The 21,397-nt window shown below is 40.8% G+C and overlaps 1 protein-coding gene across 1 annotated transcript in view; it reads right to left on the bottom strand.

Moving 5' to 3' along the window:
* Nucleotides 1–21,370, bottom strand: part of LOC100667229 (olfactory receptor 7G3-like) — a 28,699-nt gene extending 7,329 nt beyond the window's left edge. The window contains exon 1 of the mRNA XM_064280600.1: nucleotides 20,443–21,370. The gene's annotated coding sequence lies outside the window, so the exon portion shown is untranslated. The remainder of the gene's footprint in view (nucleotides 1–20,442) is intronic.
* Nucleotides 21,371–21,397: the final 27 nt, after the last annotated feature.

Genomic DNA, 21,397 nt, shown 5'->3' with positions numbered 1-21,397 from the left:
TGGATTCAGAAGGTTAGGCATCAGGGCTCCAAAATGTGCCTTTCTAACAAATTTCCAAATACTGCTGCTGCTCACCTGAGAACCACACACTGAGGACTAATATTCTAGGATACAGAATTGGAGCAGACCTGATGCACTTCCTGAGGAAGTAATGACCTGGCTCATCAATGCACTACAAAGTGGACCTGGAGTGCAAGTTCATGACTCAGCCCATTTTCAGTGGGTCCTCAGAATTTGTCATTTTAATTATTCACTTCCATTTCAATATTCCATTCTTTGCATTCTCATCACAAACTCTTGCCTAATTGTTCTAAACAACAGTAGTATTAGCAGGAGACCCTGGCTGGCGCAAAAGGTTAAGCTGCTAAGGAAAACGTTGAAGGTTCATGTCTATCCAGAGGTACCTTAGGAGAAAGGCCTGATGACCTACTTCTGAAAACCCAGCCATTGAAAACGCTATGGAGCCCAGCTCTACTCTGAGACACGTGGAGCTGCCAGAGTTGGAAGTGACTTGACAGCAACTGATTTGGCTTTTGTTTGATTAGCAGATAACATAGTAACAAATAACTATTATAAACTTCTACAGCCAGGCCACTAACAGAGAGCTCTGTGTATTGTCATATAAAATCCTTGGCATTTATATGAATTAATTTTATTCTCCTTACAGATCTGTGACTTAGATGCTTCTATCATCCCTCATTTTACCCATTTTTATCATCCCTCATTTTACCCATGATCTCATGTAGGAAACATGAGGTTAAGTTATACATACAAGACACATGGTCTTCTTGTAAGAATTGCTGGAGGAATTTGAACTCAGATTGACAGATCAAACTGGGCCTCTTACCACCATGTGATATGACCTCTGAGGAACACAGGCTCAGGCATCAGAAGGGTCAACAGATTCCAACACTTGGCTCTTGAAAACTTCCACCTGAATACAGAACCAAGTGCTTTCCCTGGACTTCAAGGTCATCTACTTTCTGATTCCATAGGTAGTATATAGCAGGTAGCAGCATCAAAGCAGAACCCACACTCAGGACCTGAGGTCAATATTGGAATATGTTCCCTGAATCCTCAAGCTGTTATGGCTATTATGTTGATAAGATTCTCTTTTCTCTTAGTACTTGAAGATTAAAACATTACTCCCTACAATTATATGTAGCACTTTTTTTTCCCCTTAAAACAAAGGAATGGGAGAAAGAATGAAATGCATTGTCTTTAAATCACTGAAAAAAAGAGAAACAATTTGTCAGTGTAACCTAAGTGGAATTTTAGGATAAGAAAGACACAATCTAACAACACAAACTTCCAAGTTGCTTGTCAGGCACGTCCCTACTGCTGTAGAAAGAAGGGGAGTAGAAGCTTGCCAAGTCAATCTTAAGAGGGAGAAAGGAACGTAAGCAAAGTACACCCAGACACCTCAAAGGCTGTTATGGTTGTGAGACTTAAATACCGAATCAATACAAATCGCGTAGTAAGTAGCCTGGCAGCTGATAAGCATGGGAAGTACTTACCAGTTAAAGTGTGAAGTACTTGTTACATAAGATGATCATGACAATTGGACAAGACAATAAAACTTATTTTTAGGAATTCCTTAGCTTATACATATGACACACAGCAATGTAGGAAGTAATCACATACATACTTTTCTGTTTAACTGCCACTCACATTTGTACATGTACAATAAGAAAAAATAAACACACACAATTTCAAATTTTAAACTAATAACCCATTGCTGTGGAGTCGATCCTGACTCATAGCAACCCTACAGGACAGAGTAGAACTGCCCCATATGGTTTCCAAGGAGTGCCTGGTGGATTCAAACTGCTGACCTTTTGGTTAGCAGCCATAACTCTTAACCACTGCACCACCAGGGTTTCCATTAAATTAATAGGAGTCATACTTAATCTCCATTAATAGATTATTACATCTATATTTATTTTCCCTTTTTTTTTTTTTTAATTCACTTCCTAGGTATCCCTCGGAAACCCTGGTGGCGTAGTGGTTAAGTGCTACAGCTGCTAACCGAGAGGGTGGCAGTTCAAATCCACCAGGCACTCCTTGGAAACTCTATGGGGCAGTTCTGCTCAGTCCTATAGGGTCACCATGAGTCAGAATCTACTCGATGGCAGTGGGTGGGTAGGTATCCCTTTGAAATCTGTCCCTCCCTTCCTTTCTCCCTTAATATGGAAGATTATGGGAATAAGTAACCCCTTGACACTCAGTAGCTTGATCCATTCCCTATTCCTTTTATGGTTTGACTCAATGTCTCCATTGTATAATTAGCAGATAACGATAGAAAAAGAAACATAGAAAATACATCATGAAATTTCACATCCTCCTTCCTTTGTTTCTCGTTAAGCCCATCAAAGCCTGGGTCAATCAGATGGGAACTGGTTCCTATAGGAATCTCGAAGTTGTATACTAGGATCAAGTCCAGGACACTCCTATCTCCTGTGTTAAAATGAGTTCCTGAGAATATGGTCACTGGATCCTCAAAAACAGGCAAGCAAGAGTTAATTGATTGCCTAATTCCTGCGAACATTTATGTGTTTACCCATTATTCTTATGAACCAACGATCAAGAAAGTCTCTAAAGGAGTCCCAAAGATGAACAGCTCATTAGGAGCCATATGTTCAGAGTAAACACCTCTAGACCAACAGCGCTTCAACAACAAGAAAATCTGGGGCCCTAAGCATGGGATTATGACAACAAGCAACCCTGACAGAATCAATCCTTTGCTGGAAGATTTGGAATCGGACACCTGGGTTTATCGCCAGCTTTAGCACTTGCTTTGTGAACGAGGAAACTTTTATGACTGTTCGAGAAGCCTCAAGTCTCCTTTTTTATAATGAAAACCATCATAAAACCTTATAGGAATCTTGCACAGATCAGAAATTAATAGAAAACCATCAAGCACAGTGTTCAACATATCACATTCTCTCAATATTTTCTATTGTGTTGCATTTTTCATGGGTACAACCTGGTATTGTTCATATAGAAAGGAAGAGTAACAGGTGGGCCAGATGAAGGTGGATCAAAGAAAGATAGAACATTCCTAGTGTGATAACTGCAAATTTTAGGGAAGAAGGAATGTGGCAAAACTTTATTGGGAATCTTGCTCATCTAGAGAAGCAGGAGGAGAGAATAAGCCAAATGAACATCAGTGATGTCAATGTAAAAGGAGCTGGTGATGCAGTGGTTAAGCTGCTAACCAAAAGGTTGGTGGTTTGAATTCACCAGGCACTCAAAGGAAGGAAGATGTGGCAGTTTGTGTCTGTAAAATTTCAACCTTGGAAACGCTATGGGGCAGTTCTACTCTGTCCTATAGGGCCTCTATGAGTTGGAATTGACTCGACAGCAATGGGTTTATGGGATATCAGTGTTCACTTGGCATGGACATGTGATGAAATATCTAGCAATTAAAATAAATAAATTAGACCTAGACAGACCAACACAAATAATGAAAACTTAGAAGACACAAATAATTTCTCTAACAAGAAATCTATAGTTTGGGAAAATTGAAATAAGTTTTAAAATTATACAGACACAAATTCTTATTTTTTATTATGAAATATTTCAAGCATACTGAAAAGTACAGAGAAAAACAATAAAGGTCTAATCATCTACCACTCAGCACCATGAAATTAAAATATATTACCATAATTGCATTAAAGTACTTTAAAAAAAAATTATGATTATTTCCCTTTATTCCTGAGCTTCAATCCTTTTATATGATTATTTTTAAAATTGTGGTGTATTCTGTATTTTTAAAGTAAAATATATATATATTTACTTAAACACTTCTGCCTTTAGTTTTTCACAATCTGTCTTTTTTTCTCTACCAGGTGAACCACAACACTAACTTGGTATACATTATTCCCCAGCATTTTCACTACTTTCAGTCTGATTCTCTCAATAAACAATGCTATTGTTTTACATTTGAATACTTTACATACTGTGCATGTCATTTTACAGTTGGTCCCTTAAAATAATACACTCAACCTTATCAGTCATGATACATTTCAGTCTGGTTCATTAACTAAAACTAACTTAATGTTATTTCACGCTGTTATTACGCCAGAATTTATTTTTTCCTTCTCCAACTGATGAGCATTTTTATTGTGGTACACGCATACAAACACATGAGTAAAAAATACTTTAAATAATATCTGGGTAACTACCAAATGTAAGATTGGTTGCCTTTGGAAAGAAAAGGAGAGCTTAGATTGGGAATGGAATAAGGAGGGTATATATACCATCTTTATGCATACTATTTTGTTACTTTAAGAATAGAACTGTTATGGCAAAATGTCCACATTTATTAATTCTGGAAGAATTGATGCATGAGTATTTCTCCTAATTTCCTGGTCTATTTTGTCTTAAAATATTTCATAGGTTAATAAAGAGACACCTGTTTTTTTTGTAGATACAGGTATGTAGCCTGTCTGGTCAGACTGGCTCTGCACTTCCTCTCTTTGAGTTCTCATAGCCAGGTTACATTGTATCCAGGTTAAGGATCTCCCTTCAAAAGAGGTATCAAGAACTGTGTAAGGAGAAGCTGGCCAAACACATCTACCCTCTGCCTAAGAGATACAAGAAAAATTTAGATAATTCTAGAAAATTCATCAAAATTGAGCAGAAGCATATTTTGGTTGAAGACAGAAAAAGTCCTTGGAAATTTAGGTTCAGAGTAGGTGATTAGCAGAATGAGAGCAGCACAAGTACTGGGGCAAAGGCACAAGGAAACATGTCAAGAAGATGATGGACAAGTGGGCAGGCATCTCACAAGCAACTCCATTTTGCTCATGTTCTGCATGTACTCACCTCACAGCTTCCCCCAGTTGGACTGGAAGACAAAGACCTAACCCTATTTGCAAAAGAAAAATTAGGGGACTGCAGATTACCTGACTGCCAGCATTAAGATGTGACATTCAGTTCTCCCCTGAAGGCTGAATGATAAAAATGGAAGCCCTGGACTCACAGAGCACAAAAAACATAGAAGGACCAGGCTCCTGTGGAAAACGATGGGCACAAGGCTCAGGTGTGCTGCCTCCTGCCTCCTGCCTCCTGGCTTGGGTAAAGATGTTGAGTGGGTAGTCACTGGCAGTCTATTTGTAGTCTCTGAAGCCTGTGGGTTTTCAGTATCAAACCTCCTCATTAGTCAAATTCTTTTGCTGTCATTCTGATCCCAGGGTAGTACAAACCCTTAAGGAGCAAGGCCAGAGAAGGAATAATTTATGTTGAATGATTATATCACCCAAAGAGCCCAGGGGTATGCCATCTTATTCACCTCATCTACTTCTGCTCACATCCATTTCAAGTGCCTTGTACACATGAACACATCTACCTTCTGTAATTATATTAGTCTTCTTTCCTTACGTTCAAAGGTGCCCCTATCCTAACAACAACATCAGGAAGACCGACACCATGTTTCGGATAAAAATACATACTTTATTATATGGGGAAATGTATCCTACATAAATACAAGTGATAATACAATAAATATATCTTAAAATGGAGGTCCTAAGGGCTGATTCTATGTATGGTCCATTGATCCTATTTCTGTATCTAATATTCAGCAGTTTCTACGTCTCCATAATCAAACAGAACTGAGCATGTAACAGGCATTTTACCTCCTTTTTAGAATTCCACTAAACCTTTCCCAATTTTACAGTAGTAACTTCAATATCCCACCATGCGTCTGTCAGTTTGTCATGTTGTGGTGGCTTGCACAATACAATGGAACATGTAAAGACCGGTGTTAGAAAACCTAAAGGGAAGAACGCTCTCAGCAATTCTCCAGCTGAAGGAACTGAAGAGAAAGTTCAAGTCTCGAGTTGCAATTCTGAAGGATTCCATGGGCAAAATATTGAATGACAGAGGAAGAATCAAAAGCAGATGGAAGGAATACACACAATCACTGGACCAAAAACAACTGGCTGACGTTCAACAATTTCAGGAGGTACCACATGATCTAGAAGAGATGGTACTGAAGCAAGAAGTCCAAGCTTCACGGGAGGCACTAACGAAAAACAAGGCTCCAGGAATTCATGGAATGCCAATGGAGATGTTTCAACTGACGCACTGCTGGAAGTGCTCACTTGTCTATGCCAAGAAATTTGGAAGACGGCTACCTGGTCAATCAACTGGAAGAGATACATATTTGTCCCCATTTCAAGGAAAGGAGATTCAACCAAAAAAACCAAACCAAACCCAGTGCCGTCGAGTCGGTTCCAACTCATAGCAGCCCTACAGGACAGAGCAGAACCGCCCCATAGAGTTTCCAAGGAGCACCTGGCAGATTCAAACTGCCAGCCCTTTGGTTAGCAGCCGTAGCACTTAACCACTGTACCACCAGGGTTTCCAAGGAGATTCAACGGAACATGGAAATAATTAAACAATATCATTAATATCACATGCAAGTAAAATTTTGCTGAAAAATCTTTTAAAAGTGGTTGCAGCCATACATTGACAGCTTATTGCCAGAAATTCAAGTCAGATTCAGAAGAAGACATGGAAGGAAGAATATCATTGCTGATATCAGATGGATCCTGGCTGAAAGCAGAGAATACCAGAAAGATGTTCACCTGTGTTTCGTTGACTATGCAAAGGCATTAGGCTGTGGGGATCATAACAAATTACATATAATATTGGGAAGAATGGAAATTTCAGAACAGTTGTGCTCATGTGGAAACTGCACATAGACCAAGAGAAACTCATTTGAACACAGCAAGGGGATACTGCGTAGTTGAAAGTCAGGAAAGGTGTACATCAGGGTTATATTCTTTCATCATACTTATTCAATCTGTATGCTCACAAAATAATCTGAGAAACTAGGCTACATGAAGAAGAACATCAGGACTGGTGGAACACTCATTAACAACCTGCATTATGCAGATGACACAACCTAGATTTGAAGCACTTACTGATGAAGATCAAACTCTACAGCCTTCAGTATGGATTACACCTCAACATAAAGAAAACAAAAATTCTCAGAACTGGGCCAATAAGCAACATCATGATAAATGGAGAACATATTGACATTGCAAGGATTTCATTTTATTTGAATCCACAGCCAACGCCCATGAAGGAGCAGTCAAGAAATCAAACAACTTATTGCATTGGGCAAATCTGTTGCAGAGGCCTCTTTAGAGTGTTAAAAAGCAAAGATGTCACTTTGAGGACTATGGTGCACCTGACCCAAGCCATGATATTTTCAATCACCTCATATGCATGTGAAAGCTGGACAAGAATCAGGAAGACTGAAGGAATGAAACCTTTGAATTATGCTGTTGGTGAAGAATATTGAATATACCATGGACTGCCAGAAGAACGAACAAGTCTGTCTTGAAGAAATATAGCAAAACACTCCTTGGAAACGAAGATGGCAAGACTTCATCTCAAGTATTTTGGACATGTTATCGGAGGACCAGTCCCTGGAGAAAAACAATATGCTTAGTAATTCACAGTGTCAGCAAAAAAGACTTTCAATAAGATGGACTAATACAGTGGCTTCAACAATGGGCTGAAACATAGCAACGATTGTGAGGGTGGTGCAGGACCAAGCAGTATTTCATTCTGTTTTATACAGGGTCGCTATGAGTCGGAACCAACTCGACTACACTAAACAACAACTTCAAAATCCAACACCAGTTTATCATACTTGTATGTTGCTGTGATGTTGGAAGCTATACCACTAGTATTTCAAGGAACACCAGGACCCTTGGTGGAAAGGATTCAGCAGAGCATTCAGAATACAACAGACTAGGAAGAAGGATCTGGTGATCCACTTCTAAAAAACTGGCCAGTGAAAGCCTTAGGAATAGCAGCATAACAACGTCTGATATGGTGGCGGAAGATAAGCTGCTCAGGTTGGAAGCACCAAAACTATGACTAGGGAAGAGCTACCTCCTCAAAGTAGAGTTGATCTTAATGATGTGGATGGAATAAAGCTTTCAGGACGTTCATTTGCTGATGTGGCATGACTCGAAATGAGAAGAAACAGCTGTAAATGTCCATTAATAATTAGAACGTGGATTGTATAATGTATGAATCTAAGAAAATTTGAAGTTGTCAAAAAAGAAATGAAACACATAAAGATCTATATCCTAGCCATTAGTGAGCTGAAGTGGGCTGTTATTGGCCATTTCAAAGTAGACAGTCTACTGTGCTGGGAATGAGAAATTAAAGAGTCATGGAGTCACATCCATGATCAAAAAGAACAATTCAAGATCTATCCTAAAGTACAGTACTGTCAGTGTTAGGATAATATCCATACAGCTACAAGGAAGACCAGTTAATACAAGGATTATTGAAATTTATGCATCAACCACTACTGCCAAAGATGAAGAAATGGAAGATGTTTATCAATATCAGAAGTGTAAAATTGATCAAACATGCAATCAAGACTCATTGATAATTCTGGTGATTAGAATGCAAAAGTCAAAACAAACAAGAAAGATTGGTAGTTGGAATACATGGCCCTGGTAATAGAAATGATGCTGAAGATCGCATGATAGAATTTTGCAAGACCAACAACTTCTTCATTGCAAAGATCTTTTTTCAACAACATAAATGGCAATGATACACGTAGACCTCACTAGATGGAATACGCAGGAATCAAATGAACTATATCTGTGGAAAGAGATGATGGAAAAGCTCAATATCATCAGTCAGAACAATGTCAGGGGTAGACTGCAGAACAGACCATCCATTGCTCAAATGCAAATTCAAGTTGAAGCTGAAGAAAATTTTAAACAAGTCCATGAGAGTTATGGTACAACCTTGATTATATCCCACCTGAATTTAGAGACAATCTTAAGAACAGATTTGATGCTTTGAACACTAACGACCAGAGACGAGATGAATTATGAAATGACATCAAGGACATCATACATGAAGATGGCAAAAGGTAATTAAAAAGACAGGGGAAAAAAAAAAATAGAGAAGACCAAAATGGATGTCAGAAAAAAGTCTGAAACTTGCTCTCAAACATAAAGTAGCTAAAGTGAATGGAAGAAATGATGAAGTAAAAGAGGTGAACAGAAGATTTCAAAGGGTTGCTCAAGAAGACAAGCATTATAGTGAAATGTGCAAAGACCTGGAGTTAGAAAACCAAAAGAGAACAAGCTTGGCATTTCTCAAGCTGAAAGAACTGCAGAAAAAAATTCGAGCCTCGAGTTACAATATTGAAGGATTCTATGGGCAAAATATAGAATGACACATAAAGCATCAACAGAAGATGGAAGAAATACACAAACAGAGTCACCGTACCAGAGAGAACTGGTCGATGTTCAACCGTTTCAGGAGGTAGCATATGATCAAGAACCGATGATACTGAAGGAAGAAGTCCAAGCTGTGCTGAAGGCACTGGCAAAAAACAAGGCTCCAGGAATTGATGGAATAGCAATTAAGATGCTTCAACAAACCGATGCAACACTGGAAGTGCTCACTCATCTATGCCAAGAAATATGGCAGACAGCTTCCTGGTCAACCGACTGCAAAAGATTCTTATTTGTGCCTATTCCAAACAAAGGTGATTCAAAAGAATGTGAAAATTATCAAACAATATCATTAATATTACACATAAGAAAAATTCTGCTGAAGATAATTCAAAAAAGGTTGCCGTAGTGCATTGACAGGGAACTGCCAGAAATTCACACTGGATTCAGAAGACGACGTGGAATGAGGGATACCATTGCTAATGTCAGATGGATCTTAGCTGACAGCAGAGGATACCAGAAAGATGTTCACTTGTGTTTTATTGACTATGCAAAGGCATTTTACTGTGTGGATCATAACAAATTATGGAAAATATTGCAAAGAATGGGAATTCCAAAACACTTAATTTTGCTCTGGACAATCTGTACATAGATCGAGAGGCAGTCATTCAAACAGAAAGGAGATACTGCGTGGTTTAAAATTGGGAAATGTGTGTGTCAGGGTTGTATCGTTTCACTATACTTATTCAATCTGTATGCCGAGCAAATAATCCAAGAAACTGGACTACTCGAAGAACACAATCAGGATTGGAGGAATACGCATTCACACTCTGTGATATGCAGATGACACAACCTTGCTTGCTGAAAGCAAATAGGACTTCAAGCAGTTACTGATGAAGATTAAAGAGTATAACCTTCAGTACTGATTATACTTCAACAAAAAGAAAACAAAAATTCTCACAAGTGACCAACAAGCAACATCATGATAAATGGAGAAAATGCAGAAGTTGTCAAGGATTTCATTTTACTTGAATCCACAATTAATGCCCATGGAAATGCAGTCAAAAAAAAAAAAAAAAAATCAAATGATAAATTGCATTGGTAAATTCTGTTCCAAAAGGCTTGGAAATGCTGAAAAGATGTCACTTTAAGGAATAAGGTTAGCCTGACCCAAGCCATGGAAACTCTGGTGGTGTAGTAGTTAGGTGCTACGGCTGCTAACCAAAGGGTTGGCAATTTGAATCCACCAGGCGCTCCTTGGAAACTCTATGGGGCAGTTCTACTGTCCTATAGGGTCGCTATGAGTCGGAATCGACTCGATGGCACTGGGTTTTTTGACCCACACCATGGAAACCCTGGTGGTGAAGTGGTTAAGAGTTTGGCTGCTAACCAAAGGGCCAACAGTTCAAATCCACCAGGCAGTCTTTGGAAACCCTATGGAGCAGCCCTACTCTCTCCTATAGGGTCACTGTGAGTTGGAATCGACTTGACGGCAATGGGTTTGGTAGGGTTTGGGTTTGACTGAAGAAGTGATGCTTTTGGATTATGGTGTTGGCAAAGAATACTGAGCATACCATGGACTGCAAGAAGAATGAACAGAATAATCCCTAGAGGTGAGGTTGAACAGACTGCGTCTCATGTACTTTGGACATGTTATCAGGAGGGACCAATCCCTGGAGAAGGACATCATGCTCTGTAAAGTAGAAAACCAAAAACCCAACCCACTGCCATGGAGTCAATTTTGACTCATAGCGAACCTATAGGACAGCAGAACTGCCGCATACAGTTTCCAAGGAATGCCTGGTGGATTTGAACAGCCAACCTTTTGGTTAGTAGCCCTAGCTCTTAACCACTACGCCACCAGGGTTTCCTTGTAAAGTAGAAGGTCACCGAAAAAGAGGAGGACCCTCAAGGAGATGGGCTGCACACTGAATGCAACAATGGACTCAAACATAGCAATGATTGTGAGGATGGTGCAAGACCAGGCAGTCTTTTGTTCTGTTGTATGCAGTGTCACTATGAATCGAAACTGACTTGATGGCATCTGACAACTGGGTAGCACAAATGGTTAAGCACTCCACTACTAGCCAAGAGTTTGGCAATTTGAACTCACCAGAGCCACCTCAGGAGACAGGCCTGGCCATCTGCTTCCAAAAGGTCACAACCTTCAAAATTCTATGGAGGAGTTCTACTCTGCACACATGGGGTCACCATGAGTTGGAACTGACTCAATGGCAACAAACACCACCAAAGTGAGTAATATTTGTTTTGTGCTCACTGTGCCAGGCATTAGTCTTGGTTAATCCTCACAACTACTTTAATGAGACAGGTGCTGTTACTATTCCCATTCTGCAAAAAGGTGAATGGTGGCTCAGAATGATGATTCACAGATATTGTTGAAGCACTTTTCATCCTATTGTCTGAACATTTCCACTCCTGATCCCCAAGGCGAGCCTTTCCTTCTAATTCTGCCTCCAAGTGGGCTACTTTCGTGAAAGATATGCCTCTCTCACTGACCACCCTTCTTCTTGGAGGAGCTCTGCCCTTAGGTCTGATCCCCAGGATGTGGGAGCCAAGATCTAGCAGCATCTAAAGTGCAATTTCTTCCACCAGCTGAAGGACTAAGCAATGTTTGCACAAAGTATCCTCAGTGTCTATTGCCTTGGCTCAGGGATGAGGAGTCTGGGCAGACCTACCTCTATGCAGGATAGCTTCACCCTGAATCCCACCCCAAACCACTAGGACAAGCCCAGGAAGAGGAACCCACAGGGTCAAAAGCCACTGTAATCCAACTCTGGGTCATACTTTTCTACTCAAAAAGAGAACATTTCTATGAATTAACAAGACAGGATGCCATCTGTAGCCACCTCCTATCCTATACTATTTCTGATACCCAAAAAAGGGCCCGATATATAACCTGGGCTCTAATTTCTCTAAATAAATGGCGACCCTCATGTAGAATATGGCTGCAAAGTGTCATGCTCTCACCTGTCCACTTCAAAACCTGAAAGCACAGAGCTGATGATTAGAGTTTACAGGGTTTTCTCGGTCTCAGTAGTAAAGAAGAACCAAGGGAATCAGCCAGGTGATTTTTTTTTTTTAGGTCCTTCAGACCTGAGCTGATTATTCCCAGGGTCTGAGTGGCTCTACAAAGAACATCAGTCTCATAAAACATGGTTCTTTTGTCTCTTTTGGGTGCTCAGCCTCTCAGAATCTTTAACCAAATTTTGTTCCATGTCTGCAGACTGTTCTATTTCCATCCTTATAAGGAGACTCCATGTAGCAGCTCCATAGCTTCCACTAGAGGACTCAATAGTACCTTCACTGTGAGCTGCTTCCCAAAGACAAGATGCCTTTCAAAGTAGATAATGTTGATAGCGAGATAAAGATTGTGGGTAGAGGGGAAGGAACTTGGTTGGAAGTCAGGCTTTGATTTATCATAGGGAAACATCGTTAGATCTGTTCAATAATGGAAAAACCACTGGGAAAGGTGTGATCCACCACCACTCAAAATGTTCAATTTTTTCCTAATATAAGAACACTAATCTCCATGCAACAAAATGGAACAATCTCAAAATGATCGTCCTGACAGAAGTCAGACGAATGAGTACACACTGTTGTCATTCCATTTACATAAAATTCTAAAAAATGCAAACTAATCTATAGTAACAGAAAGCAGATCACTGGTTGCTTGGAGGGATTACAAAGCAGCGTGAGGAAACTTCTGGGGTTTGCTATCTCGGCAGTGCTTACGTTTCATGAGTTTACACACACTCCAAAACTTATCAAATTGTACACTTCTAGTATGTGCAGTTTATCATATGTCAATTATAACTCAATAAAGGTGTTCCTTCTCACTTGAGTTCTTGCAACAGAAATAATTGGCTCTGTGGTGGACTGCAGAGATGCTGCCATTTTTTTCCCTTTCTTGTACACATACCCCCTCCGTGTAACTCTGAATGCCCTTCAAATCTGGGCTCATCCATGTTACTTGCACTGGCCAAATGGCATGTAGGCAAACATGACAAAAGCAGGGTCTGCAAAGGCACTTGTGGAACTTTGGCTCTTTTGGAATCTTTCAGTACCATGAGAACAAGTTCCGCTGGAGGGGAGCTTAAGGAGCAGAGAAAAGCCCTCCTAGCTGAGGTCTGTCCAAGAGCAAGTAACCCTCAACCAAACTGCAGCCAACGGCAAACACAAGTGAGCCCAGCCAAGAAAACTTTCAAGCTAAGCACAGCTCAAATTGTCAACCAAAAGAATGGTAAAGTAACTAAAGGGAGGATATTTTAAAACACTGTTTTGGGTGGTTTGTTACATAACAACAAAGACACACAGGCTCCCTTCAATTCATTCTCCATTAGGGCATCAGTTACTTTCCTAAACTGCAAAATCTCATTGTGGTACTTAAAACGTCAACAGATTTTTCTTTTTCAACTTCCAGTTAAAATTCAAATTGATACATGTGCATCTTAATGTTATATAAGCTGACCCATGTTATCCCTTCAACTTTTATCTCCTACCCCACAGATATTTTCTATCTCAGATGGGATATTTTAATTCTTCTGTCCCTTTGCACTCATTATTCGCAGGCTTATTCTTCTCCCGAACTCTTAATAAACCCTCTTTAGCTTGTATCACCTCTTCTATGTGGCTCCCCTTGGTTGTCCCAAGGTCAACAGCCCTTCCTTTGAGGCTTCTGGATGGATAAACTGGCCATACTATCTTATTTACATGTCTCTTCTTCTAGACCTGCGCCCAGACTGCTTAAAGGACAGTATCATGTCTTAATGATCTCTGTCTTCCCCAAATCCAACTTAGTTTAAGGCACTTAACTGATATTTCTTGGGTGTATTACTATAGCAGTTTCCCTAGAAATACAACTACTGAATGTATTGGAGGTTACCCAAACTTTATACAAGATAGCACTGGTTCTGCCTGAAAAGGTCCCCAAAATTGAAAACCAGAGTTGAGACAAGAAAACTGAGCTACAGTGTAATTAGAAGTCTCCTCCAAGGAGACTGAATATTATGCCTGTCCCCAGAATTGGCAGGAAAGTGCAATCAGATGCAAGGATCCTGGAGCCACTTAGGTGTTGTCAACGTGATGGAGGAATTGGACACAGTGGGAGTAGCTGTGCTGAATTCCTACAGCTCCCAATTAAAATAAATGACCGCTTTACTCAACACTGAGAGAAAGCACTCTCTTCCCTTAGGACTAGCATCGTAGGACACATCACTTTTTCAAACTAGGCAAGAGCCAGCAAGTGAATAGTTTCGTCACTGAGCTGAGGAAAACTTTTGGACAAAGCCTACACTCAGCACCTTGACTCAGAGATATGCAATTACTCCCACCCCACACACAATGACCTGAATAGGGGCACTGCAAGTGGAAGGGAAGGTTGCAGGGGTTTTAGGAAATCAAATGGAAGTTGAAAGCCCTGTGGCTATGCTCCCCGCCCATCATGTACCTTGAGCCCAGCTGATCCATCCTGTCAACTTGATGGCTGCATGAGAGACAACGCAGTCAAGAGGTGGAGGGAGACTGACTGGCAGAGTAAACCCTTGATTAATTATCCTGTTTCCAGCTGGTAAGCTGGCTCTTTTCACCTGTCTCTTCTTCTCCAGGATGATTACTTCCAGTAGAGTAGGGAGGCCTGGAGTTAATCCACGTAAAGTGCTCAAATCCAGCATCTTCTTGGGTAAGGTGCAGGAACAACGATTAAGAATTATCACTAAGATTAGGTCAAAACAATTGTCAAGGCCCAAAGTTGGAACGTTCTTTGGGAAGCAGATTTATTTAGAATCTCAAAGAGTAACTAAACTAGCTTGAAAATCAGCTTTTATTCTGAATTCAGGAAAGTAGCAATGGTCTAGTTAAAAGACACATAAAGGAACTCAGGTTGCTTAAGATGAGGCTGAAAAGGGTTTCCTTGGAGGCCAAATCAATAGAACTGAATGGAATTCAAGAAAATGCAAATCCAACTGCCCTTGAAAATGAGAATACAAGGGTCACATTTTGATAACCAAATGAGAGGCAGGGCTCCACAGAGCAAGCTGAAATTACTCTTAAAGCAAATGCTTTGTTGACTCATCAACAAGCATTCTCAAACGTCTCATTTTCTCGCCTCTACTCCAGAGGCTGGGAAGCTGGAATATATACAGTAGTAGTCTCTTGGGATTTATGTGAAGGCTTGGTTTCCTGAGAAGATGGAGCAGCCAAAAACAATTATGTACCATAGACAGCACAGGTCTGGGGGTTGTTATGGGTTGATTGTGAGGACGGTGCAGGAATGGGAAATGTTTTGTTCTGTTACCCATAAGGTCACTGTGAGTCAGAAACTACTCAACAGCACCTAACAGCATTGGATTGAATTATTCCCCACAAAATGTTTTGTAATTATTAACCACTTTTTTATACCTGTGGATGAACAGTAATCCCACTTCATAATAGGAGTTTCTTTGTTATGTTAACAAAGTTTTATCAGTCCAATTGCGTCTTATGACAATTACCTTTGAGATATAAAAAGAGCAGATTAGGCACAGAGAGGGAAGCATAAATGGAGGGGAAGACACGCCACATGAAGATTGCCAAGAAAGAGCTGAAAAGAGACATGGACCTTCCCCTAGAACCTGCACCCTGAATTTGGGCTTCCAGGCTCCTGAACTGTCAGAAAATAAATTGCTGTCTGTTAAAGCCACCCACTTGTGGTATTTGTTACAGCAGCACTAGATAACTAAGACGGAGTTAATCTCACCTGTCTATTCCCTTATTCTGCTTTATTTTTCTACATAGCACTTATCACATCATTATCTAGTTGCTTGTACTCTGACTTCCCACATGTAACATAAAGGTCTGTGTGAACATAAACCTGTCTGCTTTGTTGACTGCTACATTACCAGTGCCTATGAGGTGCCTGGAAGCAGATAATAAATATTGAGTTGACTTACATACAGGAATTTAACATGACAAAAGTGGCATTTTAATTAAGTTGGTAAAAGTAAGTTGCTTAATAAACAACACAAAATGGGCAATCCATCCCAGCAAGGAGCATGACACACCTCACTACCAAATTAACGATAATCCTTTGAGCTTCTCAAGAAACACAAAACAACCCGCATTCACAGCTCCAAAGGGATTGGTGATCTGTGGTCCAAGAAACCCATGGCCAAACTCACACACATACCTGAGACCCTCCTCACCCCCAACGTTTTTCACGAAGCAGAAAGGTCAGTGCAACACACAAATTTTCATTTGCAAGTAAACCGCTCCACTAGAAACCCTAGGAGGGAACCTGTTTGTCTTGTTGGCCACTCTACTCCAAATCTCAAACCCAGGCTCCAGAACAGGAGGTGCAGTGGTTAAGAGCCTGGCTGCTAACCAAAAGCTCTGTACTTCGAATTCACCAGCTCCTCCCTGGAAACCTTAGGGGGCAGTTCTACTTTGTTCTATAAGGTTACTGAGTCCGAATGGACTCGATAGCAACAGGTTTGGTCTTTTGGTTTGGTGTTTAGGTGTAAACTGAGAAACGATGGCTGTGGTACCCAGTATAGGCCCCCGTGCCTCTCCAGTCATTTTCCACTGCTGTCTGGGCAGAACACTCATGGCTGGGTGACCGATCCCTCTAACTGCACACACCTATGCTTGCCTGGTTCAGTGTCAACCCCCACACTACAAACACCTCAGATGGAGGCATCAAAAACCTGGGTCTGCCCCATGCCACCAACAGGTAAAGGCTTAGGGCTCTGCCACTCCTAGGGCTTTACAGACCCCTGGCCCCTGATGCTCATTTTTGCCCACTGCAAGGACTGCTAATCTTCAAAGCCACAACTAGGTCAATCCTGGGGTAGGGAGGAGGGAATTCAGGCCCTGGATTTCAGTATGGAGACAATGGGAGCTTAGACAGGTAAAGCCCTTCCTTTTGATGCTGGAAGAGAGAGAAGGAAAGGAAGAAAGGCAACAGGCAGGAAAAAAAATTTCTGAATGAATGCAAAACTGACCACCAGTGAATTTGACAAATCCAAGCATACCTCTCAGAGAGACAAAAATTAGCAGCTACATTGAGAGCTTAGAATCATTAATAAAGATTGATTCGATGCAGCAATTCCTTAGAGCAGGGTTCACTGATTCCCACCCAACCTGTCCCCTGCATTTTATAACACAGCCCATGCCTGACACATGTTTAAATATCATGTTTGCTTTCTTACTACAACAGCTGTTAGGCAGTTCCATAGTTGTGGCAAAACTGACTAGTTTCAAGAGAAGCTGACACATGGATTTTCCTCCAGAGCCAGTTGACAGCCATCCCCTAGAGCCAGTCCCCTGAAATCAAACTTCTAGCCTCCTAAACAGTGAAAATAAGCAAATTTCTGTTCCTTAGAGCCACACCCATTTGTGATGTTTGTTATAGCAGTGCTAAGAAACTTAAGACACATGCACAGCAGTTTCCCGTGGCCTTTGAACTGCCAAGATGGCTCCTTCCCAGGTTGTGATACAGCTCGCACGTGTGGTTCACTTACATCTCTGCTCAACCTTTCCGTACCCACTTGACAGCTCCAGACCTCCACATCATTAACAAGCCTACTTTTTTTTCCATTGCATTTCCTACCACCTGACATACATGTACTTGTTTATCACGGGAGTCCTAGTGATGCAGTAGTTAAAAGCTCAACTGCTAACCAAAAGGTTAGCAGTTCCAATCCACCCGCTGCTCCTTGGAAACCCGATGGGACAGTTTTACTCTATCCTATTAGGTCGCTATGAGTCAGAATTGAATCAACAGCCTTTGTTTATCAAGTATCCCACCCCCAACTACAACGAAAGGCAACATGATTGCAAAAATTCTGATTCACTGCTACAGACCAGGGGCAGAGAATAGTACCTGACAAAACGGAGGTATGGACTCTGGAGCCAGATACCATGTTTCAAATCCAATCACTACTCCTTGCTAACAGATTGATCTCAGGCAAGTCACCTAAAGTTTCTTGTCCTTGATTCCTCATATGCAAAATGGAGATGCTGGTAGTATCTACTTCCTAGAGTTTTTGTGACAACTGATACACCTTTCAGTAGACAACAGGCCAAGAACAGAAAACACTAAAGACTTGAAATGCAATTTAAAAGCTTGGTCTAAAGAATTAAAAAACCCATATCTAACAACTAAGGACCCCCTGTGTTGTAGTGCTTAAGTGCTTGACTGCTAACCAAAAGGTCAGCGGTTTGAACCCACCAGGTACTCCACAGGAGACAGATGTGGCAATCTGCTTCCGTAAAGATCACAGCATGGGAAACCCTATGGAGCAGTTCTACTAGGTCCTTTAGGATGGCTATGAGTCAGAAACGAATGGGTGGCAGTGGGTTTTTTAATCCAACAGTTAAGTAAATGCAGTTTATATCCACACATGGAACAGTTATAAAAACTAACCAATGACCAGGTATTTGGGTTACGGATGGCATCCAGGTGAGTTTAACAGAACACACCCCAAATAAACTGAAAAATAATGACATCTCCACAGCAGCTGAAAGCAATAATCAGTTTATTTTTCCCATGTAACAGGAAGTTGGGAAATAACAAGTTCATGGCTAGTGCAGACACCCAAAGAAGACACTGGGAGGGCCAGGAGCACTGTGACTTTTCTGCACTGTCCTCCTTATCCCTTTTTCAAAAACTTTTCCAGAAGCCCACACAGTGACTCCTGCTTGTCAATGGCCTGAGCTGGGGCACATGGATGCTATGAATTGCAAGAAAATCTATTTAAGACCAAAACTTTCAAAAACAGCATGCTTTATTAACTTCACAAACAGCAGACTGTCTGGATAGAGGAAGATGAGAGAGGATACTGCGGAAGCAACTAGAAAGCATATGCCACTGTTGGCTGAACAGTAAGTCACAACATATCAGAGGGACCATGCAATGTAATAAATATCATGCTCTGCTCACAATGCTTTTGAATTAGATGCCAGTAACAAACACCAGGATTGGTGAAAGACTCATTAACCTGTGATATATAGATGACACAACCTTGCTTGCCGAAAGTGAAGAGGACTTGAAGCACTTACTGATGAAGATCAAAGACTACAGCCTTCAATATGGATTGCACCTGGTAAAGGAAACAAAAATCCTCACAACTAGACCAATAAGCAACATCATCATATACAGAGAAAATACTGAAGTTGTCAAGGATTTCATTTTAATTGGATCCACAATCAATGCCCACGGAAGCATCAATCAAGGAATTAAATGACATATTGCATTGGGGAAATCTGCTGCAAAAGACCTCTTTAAAGTATTAAAAAGCAAAGACATCACTTTGGAACTAAGGTATCCTGACCCAAGTCATGGTATTTCAAATGCCTCATATGCATGCAAAAGCTGGACAATGAATAAAGACTGGAGAAGAACTGACACCTTTGAATTGTGGTGCTGGCAAAAGAATACTGAATATACCACAGACTGCCAAAAGAACAAACAAATCTGTCTTGAAAAAAGTACAACCAGAATGCTCCTCAGAAAGCAAGGATGTTGAGACTTTGACTCATGTACTTTGGACACATTATCGGGGGGACCAGTTCCTAGAGAAGAGCATCATGCTGGGTAAAACAGAGGGTCAGGGGAAAAAAGGAAGACCTTCAACTAGATGGACTGACACAGCGGCTGCAACAACAGGCTCACGCATAACAACCATTGTGAGCATGGCACAGGACCAGGCAGTGTTTCATTCTGTTGTACGCAGGGTCGCCATTAGTCAGCACTGACTCGACGGCACCTAAAAACAACAACAAACAGGAACTAAAAATACCCACGTTACACAGTGCAGAACATAGTCTGAATATTCCATTAGTCAAATAAGTTATCCAAAAGGTTAATTAGACATATCAAAGAATGAAGTTTGTATACAATCAAAATATCATATACAAACCTTTTGTGATTAGGCTTAATGGTTACAGGAACAAAACCTGAAACAAAAAGCCTGAAAATTAACAAGCTGGGGGAATCCATTTTCATGATAAAAGACTAATAGAGGTGATCTCATTCACTGGAAAATTCATTCTTTTCCAGTATGAATTTTCATCTGCATAAGAACTGGGGTGCTGTGGCTGAACGCATCTCCACTCTATGTCCCCGCGCATTATCTGCAGTGAGTTTTCATGTTTCCTGAAAGAGGAATCACAATAATTATATTTAAAAGTTTTAAAAACATCTCAAGTTAGCACTTACATGTTTTATAAAAACTGAGGAATTACTGTAGACCAGAATTTCTCCACCTCAACAATACTGACGCTTTGGGGTGGATGATTCTCTGCTGTGGGGGGCTCTTGTGCATTGTTTTTGATAGCTGCTGTCAATTCCGACTCAATGCGACCCCATGTGTGCAGAGAACTGCTCCAAAGGGTTTTCAAGGCTGTGATGTTTCGGAAGCAGATCGCCAGGCATGTCTTCCGAGGTGCCTCTGGGTGGGTTTGAACTGGCAACCTTTTCGTAAGTAGTCGAGCACTTAATCATTTGTACCACCCAGGGACTCTTTCCTTGCATTTTGGGATGTTTAACAGCATCCCAGAGGTCTTCCCACTAGATACTAGTAGCACTTCCCCTCTAGTTTAAGAACCAAAAATGTCTTCAGACGTTACCCAATGTCTCCTGGACTACAAAATCACCCCCAGTAAAGAAGCGCTGCTGTAGACCAAGGATTGGCAAAGTTTTTCCGTAAACGCCAGAGAGCAAGTATTTCAGGCTTTGTGGGCCACATATGGTCTCTGTCACATTCTTCTTCTTTAAAAATATAAAAAACTACTCCTGGCTTGTGGGCAATAAAAAAAACAGGCCATGGGCAATAGTTTACTAACACCTCCTGTAGACTTTCCCACAATCCTTACTTCAGATGTATAGGTTTTTCTCTTCAGTGTGATTTCTGTCATGAGGAATAGTGTGGAACCAGGGCAGGTATCCTAGTCATTGCATTTATGAAGATTCCCCCTAATGTGTATACTCTTATATCCAAAAATTAAGAGCTGGTGCTAAAAATATTTCCACATTAAATACCAAGCCAGGGTTTCTTTCCAAACATCCTCATTTTTTATAAGAGCTGCATGTACACTGAAGGCTTCTCCACACTGCAGATAAACATTTTCTCCCCAGCACAATTCCTCACAGGTCTCCTAAGTGGCGAGAAACA

Source organism: Loxodonta africana, chromosome 3 (genome assembly GCF_030014295.1).
Source record: "Loxodonta africana isolate mLoxAfr1 chromosome 3, mLoxAfr1.hap2, whole genome shotgun sequence".
In the NCBI taxonomy this organism is placed as follows: domain Eukaryota; kingdom Metazoa; phylum Chordata; class Mammalia; order Proboscidea; family Elephantidae; genus Loxodonta; species Loxodonta africana.
Note: the sequence above shows the minus strand (reverse complement) of the source record. Positions and strands in the feature narration are given on the sequence as shown.